Source organism: Eriocheir sinensis, chromosome 11, assembly GCF_024679095.1.
Source record: "Eriocheir sinensis breed Jianghai 21 chromosome 11, ASM2467909v1, whole genome shotgun sequence".
Taxonomy (NCBI): Eukaryota; Metazoa; Arthropoda; class Malacostraca; order Decapoda; family Varunidae; genus Eriocheir; species Eriocheir sinensis.
The window spans coordinates 1,753,840-1,763,548 of NC_066519.1; the positions used below are offsets into that span (position 1 = coordinate 1,753,840).

The window sequence follows — 9,709 nt, forward strand, 5'->3', positions numbered from 1 at the left end:
AAAGATTGATTTTAATCCTAGTTCTAGGTCGTTGATATATGATGAAAAGTATGGGTCCCAGCACTGACCCCTGTGGCACTCACTTGTGACCGGAGCCACTCGGAGGCCTGTCCGTTGAGTACAACTCGTTGTTTTCTTCCAGTGAGCCAGTCCTTGATCCACGCTGTCAGATCGTCGCCTAATCCCGCCGACTTAAGTTTCTTGAGGAGTCTTTCATGGCACTTTGTCAAAGGCTTTCTGAAAGTCTAGATATATAACATCGCTGGGGATATGATTATCCCAGTTTTCATAGATACCTTGGAAGAAGTCCAATAAATTGGTTAAGCATGAGCGCTTGTTCCTGAAACCGTGCTGAGCATCGGAAATGATGTTGTTGTCTTCAAGAACCTAACGAGTTTGTCTCTGATGATCTTCGAGGTTTTTCCGCCACTGAGGTCAAGCTGATTGGTCTGTAGTTTAGGGCCACACTTTGTCTCCTTTTGTAGATCGGTGTTACATTCGCTTGTTTCAGTCTTTCGGGACTTTGTTTTGTTGTAGTGACTGATTGTAGATGGCGGTGAGTGGTTTGAGGATTTGCTGCTTGAGTTCCTTGAGCAGCTGGGTGACAAGTCGTCAGGTCCGGTGGACTTGTTTGTCTCGAGTTTGTCTAGTACTTTTCACATCCCGTTCGTCGATTGCGCCAATTTCAAGGGGAGTGATTCCCATCGGTGGGGAAGGGCTCTCGGGTACGGACTGGGTATTCTCGACCGTGAACACTGACGCGAAGTTCCTGTTTAGGATTTCGACCATTTGTCTACTGTCCTGTGTTAGTACGTCACTTTCATCTTTTAGGGGACCGATATTGCTTTTTGTCTTCTTTTTGGTTCTTATATACGTGAAGAACTTTTCGGGTTGGACTTGGCTTCGCGTGCAATTTGCTTTCATAGTCGCGTTTACTCTGGCGAATGAGTGTTCTGCAAGCTCTGAGGCTTTGATGGTACTGTTCGCGTGCCTCGTCAGTGCTGTTTTCCTTTAGCAAGTTGTATTTTCTCTTCTTCAAATTAATCGCCCGTCGAACTTGGGTAGTCATCCATGGTGTGCTTGTGGCATTATTTGTTCTCCTTGTCTTCATGGGAATAGTTGTTCTCTACCTCCAGGAGTTTGTTCTTAAAGCCTTTCCACGCCGTCCACCGGAGTGAGGTTCATGGGTTCCAAGTTGTCTGGGTTAGCAGCTCACGAGCGAAGTTAAAATTGGCTCTTTGTAGTCTGGAATCTTGGACGTGTTTTCGGTGAGTTCATGGTCTGTTCTGATTTTAGGCAAATTAGGTGATGGTCGCAACCATCCAGTTTTTCGCCGACTTGACATTCACGTGTGAGATCTGAATCACTCACGAGTACTAGGTCTAATATGTTATTTTCCCTCGTCGGGTGGGTAACAATCTGAGTAAGAAAAGTTTGAATGAGAAAGTTTGAATGAGAAAAATAGGAGGAGGAGGAGGAGGAAAGAAAATATGGAGAAGAAAAAAGTTTGAATGAGAAAAATAGGAGGAGGAGGAGGAGGAAAGAAAACTATGAAGAAGAAAAAAAAGTTTGAATGGGAAAAAGGAGGAGGAGGAGGAGGAGGAGGAGGAGGAAAGAAAAATATGGAGAAGAAAAAAAAGTTTGAATGAGAAAAAGGAGGAGGAGGAGGAGGAGGAGGAGGAGGAAAGAAACTTATGTAGAAGAAAAAAAAGTTCCAATGAGAAAAAGTAGGAGTAGGAGGAGGACATAAGGAAGAAAAGGAGGACGGAGGAGAAGGAGGCGTGTGAGTGCGTGAGTGCGTGCATGCAGGTGAAAGTCATATTCCGACCTAACATGAAAATGAGTGCGTGGGACCACCACAACCTCTTCTATCCCCACCCCACACAAAAAATGAGTGCATTCGTGAGTGAGTGAGTGCGTGTGTGAGTGCGTGTGGGTCAAGTTACTCACGTTTCTGCCACAGCTGCCGTTCGTGTTGCCTCATAATCCCCAAGCCTTGACACCCGTTAAAGCAATCCGTCAGAAGCTCCTCGGCCTCCCATAACCCTCGGACTCAACTTCAAGTCCTCACTCCCCTGCCTTCGACCCCTGCCCACCAGCGCTTGCATGAGGTCAGGGGTCACGCGTTGGCCCCCCCAGGTCGGGCGTTGCGTCCTGGGGTGTCCGCTTGGGGTCAGTCTGGGTCGGGAGTTAGTCTGTTGCTTCGTTCTGGGTCCTGGGTCAGTTGGTGTGTGTGCTAGAAGGTGTTAGTGGCAGTCAGTCAGAGAGAGGGAACATGTGTTAAGGGAATTGTGTGTATTTACCTTGTTGTATTTACCTAGTTGTAGCTGTAGTTGTAGGCCTGGGCTTTACGCTCGTGTGGTTCCGTCTCCGTATCTATGGAGTGTGTGTGTGTAGGTGTGTGTGTGTGACCTACCATGTGTAAAGGGTAGAGTGTGTTCGGTGTGTGCGTTAGGGTGTGCCGGCAAGCTAGTCTTCGCGGCATCTGTTAATTACACCTGGGACTTCGCTGAACACGCTATACTGTGATTTATACCTGATTTTTAAGTGTTATATTTGTGTTTATTATGGGATTATTATGTTCCAGTGTGTGTCATTGTTAAGTTGGGCTCCATGGCTACACACACACACACACACACACACACACACCAATCACTAGTCATGTCAGTATAGCTCTGTAGATTTCGATAGGCCTTTTCCATAATGAAACACACACACACACACACACACACACACACACACACACCAATCACAAGTCATGTCAGAATAGGCCTCCCCATAGGCTCACAAGATGGTCAGAGAAAGAAAAAAATAATAATAATGTCATAGTCAAAGTAGGTCATTGTGTGTATTTGGGGTCATCCTAGGTCACTCCCTCCCTCCATCCTTCCCCTGTACTGACCTCACTATCATCATCATCATTATCATTATATTACATACGTACATAGATAAGTAAATCTCTCTCTCTCTCTCTCTCTCTCACACACACACACACACACACACACACACACAGAAATATACACTTAGAAATATTAACCGTTGAAATTAAAATAAAAAAGAAAACACACACACACACACACGCCAACACTCACGTGCTTCCCAGAGGTTCCACTCGGAGTCCCTCATGTTGGTGATGTCGCGCCTGGCCCTCTCAATGCTCTCCTGAAGCATCTTGTCGGGAATGATGAAGTTGGGGCTGGCAGTCTTCCACTCTTCAGGTCCACACCCTTGATATGCTTCCCCTGGCAGGCCATTGGGGCATTCCTGTGTGTGGAGAGCTTGGTTAACTATCGCCTGGTTCTCTGTCTGTCTGCCTAGCTACCCGTGCCTTTCCTAACCAAACCCATCCCCTCATAGTGACAATATAAGAACTTGAGAACATAAGGAGTCTGCAAGAGGCCATTGGGGTGTTCCTGTGCGTGGAGAGCTTGGTTAACTATCGCCTGGTCCTCTGTCTGTCTGCCTAACTACCCGTCCCTTCCATAACCAAAGACTTTCCCTCGTAATTACAATATAAGAACTTGAGAACATAAGGAGTCTGCAAGAGGCCATTGGTGCATTGCTGTGGGTGGAGAGCTTGGTTAACTATCACCTGGTCCTCTGTCTGTCTGTCCAGCTATCCGTCCCTTCCTTAACCCAAAACATTCCCTCATAATGGCAACACATGCATAGACGTAACACATAGCTCGTCACATAAACACACACACACGCATCTATCCAACATTCACGTTCTATCTATCTATGTAACTATTTTCAAACAGGCGATCTGGCGCTCTGAGATGCTTAAGAATACAAGCTTAAAACTATCGTAAACACACTTATTAAAACAGCACATACTGACTCATACAGAACCTCATAGTTTGACCGTCATTCTCATACTTACAGGAAGGAATCAGCCTCCAGCATGACCTTGGGCTGGACGTGCTGGAGCTTGTCGCTGCTGTCGCAGATCACACGTCCCAGGCTGGTCTTGCAGAGCTCGTAAAGTTGTTCTGAAAGTGTTTATTGAACGTACGTGAGCCAAAAATTGACTTGGTATATCTTTAAACACTATCTAGATATATGTTATTGGTGACGCAGGAAAATATTTAGGTTGAATCTTAACCAGGTAGCAGCGACAGGCCAAATTTGTGTCTTTACCGTAGCAGCGACAGGCCAAATTTGTGGCTTTACCGTGTAGCAACGACAGGCCAAATTTGTGGCTTTACCGTGTAGCAGCGACAGGCCAAATTGTGGCTTTACTGTAGCAACGACGGGACAAATTTGTGGCTTTACCGTGTAGCAGCGACGGGCCAAATTTGTGGCTTTACCGTGTAGCAGCGACAGGACAAATTTGTGGCTTTACTGTGTAGCAACGACAGGACAAATTTGTGGCTTTACTAATGTAGCAACGACGGGCCAAATTTCAGGCTTTACTGTAGCAACGACGGAGCCAAATTTGTGGCTTTACAAATGTAGCAGCGACGGGCCAAATTTTTACTGTGGCTTTAGCAACGACAGGCCAAATTGTGGCTTTACTGTGTAGCAGCGACGGGCCAAATTTGTGGCTTTACTGTGTAGCAACGACAGGCCAAATTTGTGGTTTTACTGTGTAGTATCGACAGGCCAAATTTGTGTCTTTACTTTGTAGCAGCGACGGGCAAAATTTGTGTGTCTTTACCGTGTAGCAACGACAGGCCAAATTTGTGGCTTTACCGTGTAGCAACGACAGGCCAAATTTGTGGCTTTACCGTGTAGCAGCGACAGGCCAAAATTGTGCCATGATATAACACCCCCCAAAAGATGATACATAAACTGATCACAAATGCTTTGATATATATTATGAAATGGTTTGTATGGATCATGATTTTTCTCATTTTTCTTGCTTAGAAGGACCATTAAGAAACATGATACCCTCTGTTACCAGGTTAAACACTTCTCTAAACACACACACACACACACACACATACACACACACACACACACACACACACACACACACACAGACCAATGCTTAATTTACGATGTTTTTGTTTGTATCTATGTATATGATGTTTTGATAGCAATAAATATTTACTTACTAATCTACACACACACACACACACACACACACACGCGAAACCTTAGTGAAAGAGGAGGGCGGGATGTCGTCATCAAACCATTAACGATCGCCTGCCTCAGGCAGTGGAACTGGCGACCAATCAAACAGCCAAACGTGGGCCGACCAGCGCTCCACAGTTTGGCTTTTCCAAGTCCACCGGTGAAGAGATCCACATCATCCACATGCCTGGGAGATGGATGAGAGTTACCACATTGTTAGTAGAGGTTGTAGTAGTATTTGCAAGGCATTGTTAGTCTAGTGCAGGATAACAAAGGCCTTTCCCAATGTCTCCATCTTGAAGGAAAGGCATCTTGTATTCTCAGGGCTAAAAAATATATAAGAAATTGTGTTAACAGAGAAATGTATGGGGGTTAAGATCACAGACTTAAGGCTTTGATACAAGGCTTCCTTACTTATAAATCCCTTGTAGTTTCTTGGTGTTTTCCAGGGCAACGACATCACTGAGGTCTTGGAAGGAGACAGCTTTCAGGAGGCAGCTAACATTAACCTAGGACAGACCTGACCTAACCCACTACCTCCTTGCTATCATATTAAATCCATAAGAACTTAAGACTTTACATAACAGTCTGACAGCTAACATTAACCTGGGACAGACCTGACCTAACCCACTACCTCCTTGCTATCATATTAAATCCATAAGAACTGAAGACCTTACATAACGGTCTGACAGCTAACGTTAACCTTGGACAGACACAGACTAGCCGGAACACACTACAAACACTGCTTTCGGCTTCAGGGACATTCTCTAGTGCAGAACAACATAGGCATTTCCCAACAAGCAAACTGAAGCTACCAATACAAGGCTTCCTTACTTATAAATCCCTTGTAGTTTCTTGATGTTTTCCGGGGCAACGACGTCACTCAGGCCTTGGAAGGAGGCAGCTTTCGGGAGGCCGCAGAGGTGCCTCCAGCGGTTGTATCCAGCGATGCCGTGGTCACGCCCCTGCTGCAGGATCTGTGCCGCCAGGTCCAGGCCAACACCTGATAGATAGATAGATAGACACTGAAAGATAGAAAGAGATATATGACCAGCAATAGGTAATACACACACACACACACACACACACACACACAGAGGAGGAGACAAGGAAAAAGAAGAGGAGGAGGAAGAGGAGAGAAGAAGAGGAGGAGGAGGAGGAGGAAAGCAAAGAGGAAAAAGATGCAGAAGATAAAGCAAAAGAGGAGGAGGAGGAGGAGGAGGAGGAAGAGAAAGAAGAAGAACAAGAACAAGAAGAAAAAGAGGAGGAGGAAGAAGAAGGTGATGCAGAAAAGGAAGAAGAGGAAGAAGAGGAGGAGGAGGAGGAGGAGGAGGAGGAGGAAGAGAAAGAAGAAGAACAAGAACAAGAAGAAAAAGAGGAGGAGGAAGAACAAGAAGAAGAAGATGATGCAGAAAAGGAAGAAGAGGAAGAAGAGGAGGAGGAGGAGGAGGAGGAGAAAGAAAAACAGACACACGTACACATCGCACTAAATACAAACAAAAAAATAAAATAATAATAATTAAAATATAATTAAGATAAAAAAAATAAAAAAAATCCAATATATACCCACACCCACAATACCACAATACCCACCAGTCTTAGCGTCCTCGAACATCTTGCTGGTCATGGCTTCAAAATGGCCATGTCCTCGTTCTGGGCGTGGGAGCTGACCATCCCCTCAAGGATCTCGACGAACTTGCCTCGCTTGTAAAGGTCGAAGGGTGCGTAGAAGGTGCTGGCAATGGGGCGTTCCTTGACCTTCTGACCCTGTGGCGGGGGAGGAAGAGGAGGAGGAGGAGGAGGAGGAGGAGGAGGAGGAGGAAGAGGAGGAGGAGGAGGAGGAGGAGGAGGAGGAGGAGGAGGAGGAGGAAGAGGAGGAGGAGGATGAGGAGGAAGAGGAGGAGGAAGAGGAGGAGGAGGAGGAGGAGGAGGAGGAGGAGGACTGTTGGTTAGCATGAGTGAATTTGAGAAGGAAGAGAAATAAGAGAAGAAGGGGGTGGAGAGGAGGAGAAGGAGAAGGAGGAGGAGGAGGAGGAGGAGGAGGAAGAGGAGGAGGAGGAGGAGAAAGAGGAGGAGGAGGAGGAGGAGGAGAAGAAGGAGGGTTGGTTAGCATGAGTGAATTTGAGAAGGAAGAGGAATAAGAGATGGAGGGGGTGGAGAGGAGGAGGAGGAGGAGGAGGAGGACAAGGAGGAGGAGGAGGAGGAGGAGGAGGAGTAAGAGGAGGTGGAGGAGGAGGAGGAGGAGGAGGAGGAGGACTGTTGGTTAGCATGAGTGAATTTGAGAAGAAGGAAGAGGAATAAGAGAAGGAGGGGGGGGAGAGGCGGAAGAGGATGAGGAGGAGGAGGAGGAAGAGGAGGAGGAGGAGGAGGAGAAGAAGGAGGGTTGGTTAGCATGAGTGAATTTGAGAAGAAGGAAGAGGAATAAGAGAAGGAGGGGGTGGAGAGGAGGAGGAGGAGGAAGAAGAGGAGGAGGAGGAGGAGGAGGAGGAGGAGGAGGAGGAGGAGGAGGACTGTTGGTTATCAAAAGTGAATATGAGAAGAAGGAAGGAATAAGAGGAGGAGGTGGTGGAGAGGAGGAGGAGGAGGAGGAGAGGAGGAGGAGGAGGAGGCGGATAAGGAGGAGGAGTTGGAGGAGGACTGTTGGTTAGCATGAGTGAATTTGAGAAGAAGGAAGAGGAATAAGAGAAGGAGGGGGTGGAGATGAGGAGGAGGATGAAGAAGAGGAGGAGGAGGAGGAGGAAGAGGAGGAGGAGGAGGAGGAGGAGGGTTGGTTAGCATGAGTGAATTTGAGAAGAAGGAAGAGGAATAAGAGGAGGAGGGGGTGAAGAGGAGAAGGAGGAGGAGGAGGAGGAGGAGGAGGAGGAGGAGGAGGAGGAGGAGGAGGGTTGGTTAGCATGAGTGAATTTGAGGAGAAGAAGAAGAAGGAGGAGGAGGAGGAGGAGGAGGAGGAGGAGGAGAAGGATGATTGGTTAGCATGAGTGTTTGTCTCTACCCGTCCTACTAAACACAACACCAGCCCCCCCTTGACAACACATGCAACACTAGAATCACTTACTGTCTCTCTATCATATCCTGTCCCCATATAAACAGCACACAGTTTGTCTCTACCTGTCCTAGTAAACACAACACCTCCACACACACACACACACACACACATATGCAACACCAGAATCCGTGACTGACTCTCTATCATAGCCTGTCCCACTATACACAGCACACAGTTTGTCTCTACCTGTCCTCGTAAACACAACCCCCCTCCACACACACACACACACACTAGAAGAAAAAGTCACTTATCAAGAAGACTACAGCCGCAGGAAGAACTTGAGAATTAGTGGACTGGAGGAGAGAGGAGATGAAACCTGGGAGCAAACTGCAGCGGCTGTGACATCTCTCCTGGAATCAAAACTGCAGATACCAGGACTTAGATTGGAGCGCTTGCACAGGGTTGGTCAACGCCGAGATGCCAGGCCCCCGTTGTGGCGCGCTTCAGCTCGTTATGGGATCGAGACGCAGCAATCAGACGAGGAAGACACCTGAAGGGTACTAACATATACCTGAATGAAGATTTGTCTGCAGCTTCTCTAGCAATCAAGGATGCTCAGATGCCCTTGCTCAAGCAGGCAAGGGCTGAAGGAAAAGTAGCTTTCTTCCGACACACCAAACTGATCATTCGGGGCAAGACGTTTGGAAGTGCTACTGGACTGGACGTGCGGGCCGGGCACGCGGCTGAAGCTGGAGGCTGGGGCTTGCGTGGCGGCCAGGTGCCAGTGACTGCCGTTGCTGGTGCTGGTGATGCTGCTGATGGTGCTGACGCTGCTGCTGGTGCTGTTGGTGCTGCTGGCGCTCCTGATGGTGCTGGTGATGCTGATGGTGATGGTGGTGTCGTCCGTGTCGAGGCGGCTGGGCGGGGTGGTGTGGACAACACTCGCTCTCCTCCCCGCGCACCGACCTGGTGGCTCGTGGCTGTCTCGGCCCCACCTGCTGCTTCGTCCCCCCAACGCAAGGAAATCAAGAAAAATCCTGCGAAGCGGCACCAAGAAATAGATTCACAACGTTAAGTAATTTGGCATAATAACTCATTCCAATTCCAATCAATGATTCTACTACTACTACTACATCTACTACTACTACTACTACTACTACTACTACTACTACTACTACTACTAATACTAACTACTATTACCACTACTACTACTACTACTACTACTACTACTACTACTACTTGTATGGTTACAACAACAAATACTACTACTACTACTACTACTACTACTACTACTATTACTACTACTACTACTATACCCTTCTCCTGGTTACTACAGCAATTACAACTATTACTCACCATTACTACTACACCACTATTTACTATCATACTACTACTACTAATTTCACTACTACTATCACTATAACCGTCAACACTACCAATTCAATTAATTATCACTATTATCATTATCACTATTACCAATACTAATACTTCATTACTATACTACTATTACTACTACTACTATTATCATTATTACTACTACTACTAATACTACTACCTTAATTACTTCATTACTACTACTTCGCCATTACTCTTAATTATCATTAATATCATCTCCACTACTACTACTACTACTTCCAATTACTA

General features: G+C 46.7%; 1 pseudogene; it reads right to left on the reverse strand.

Annotated features, from left to right (window-relative positions):
• LOC126997108 (thyroid peroxidase-like) overlaps positions 1–6,957 on the reverse strand; it is a 12,674-nt pseudogene extending 5,717 nt beyond the window's left edge.
• Between the last annotated feature and the right edge of the window lie 2,752 nt (positions 6,958–9,709).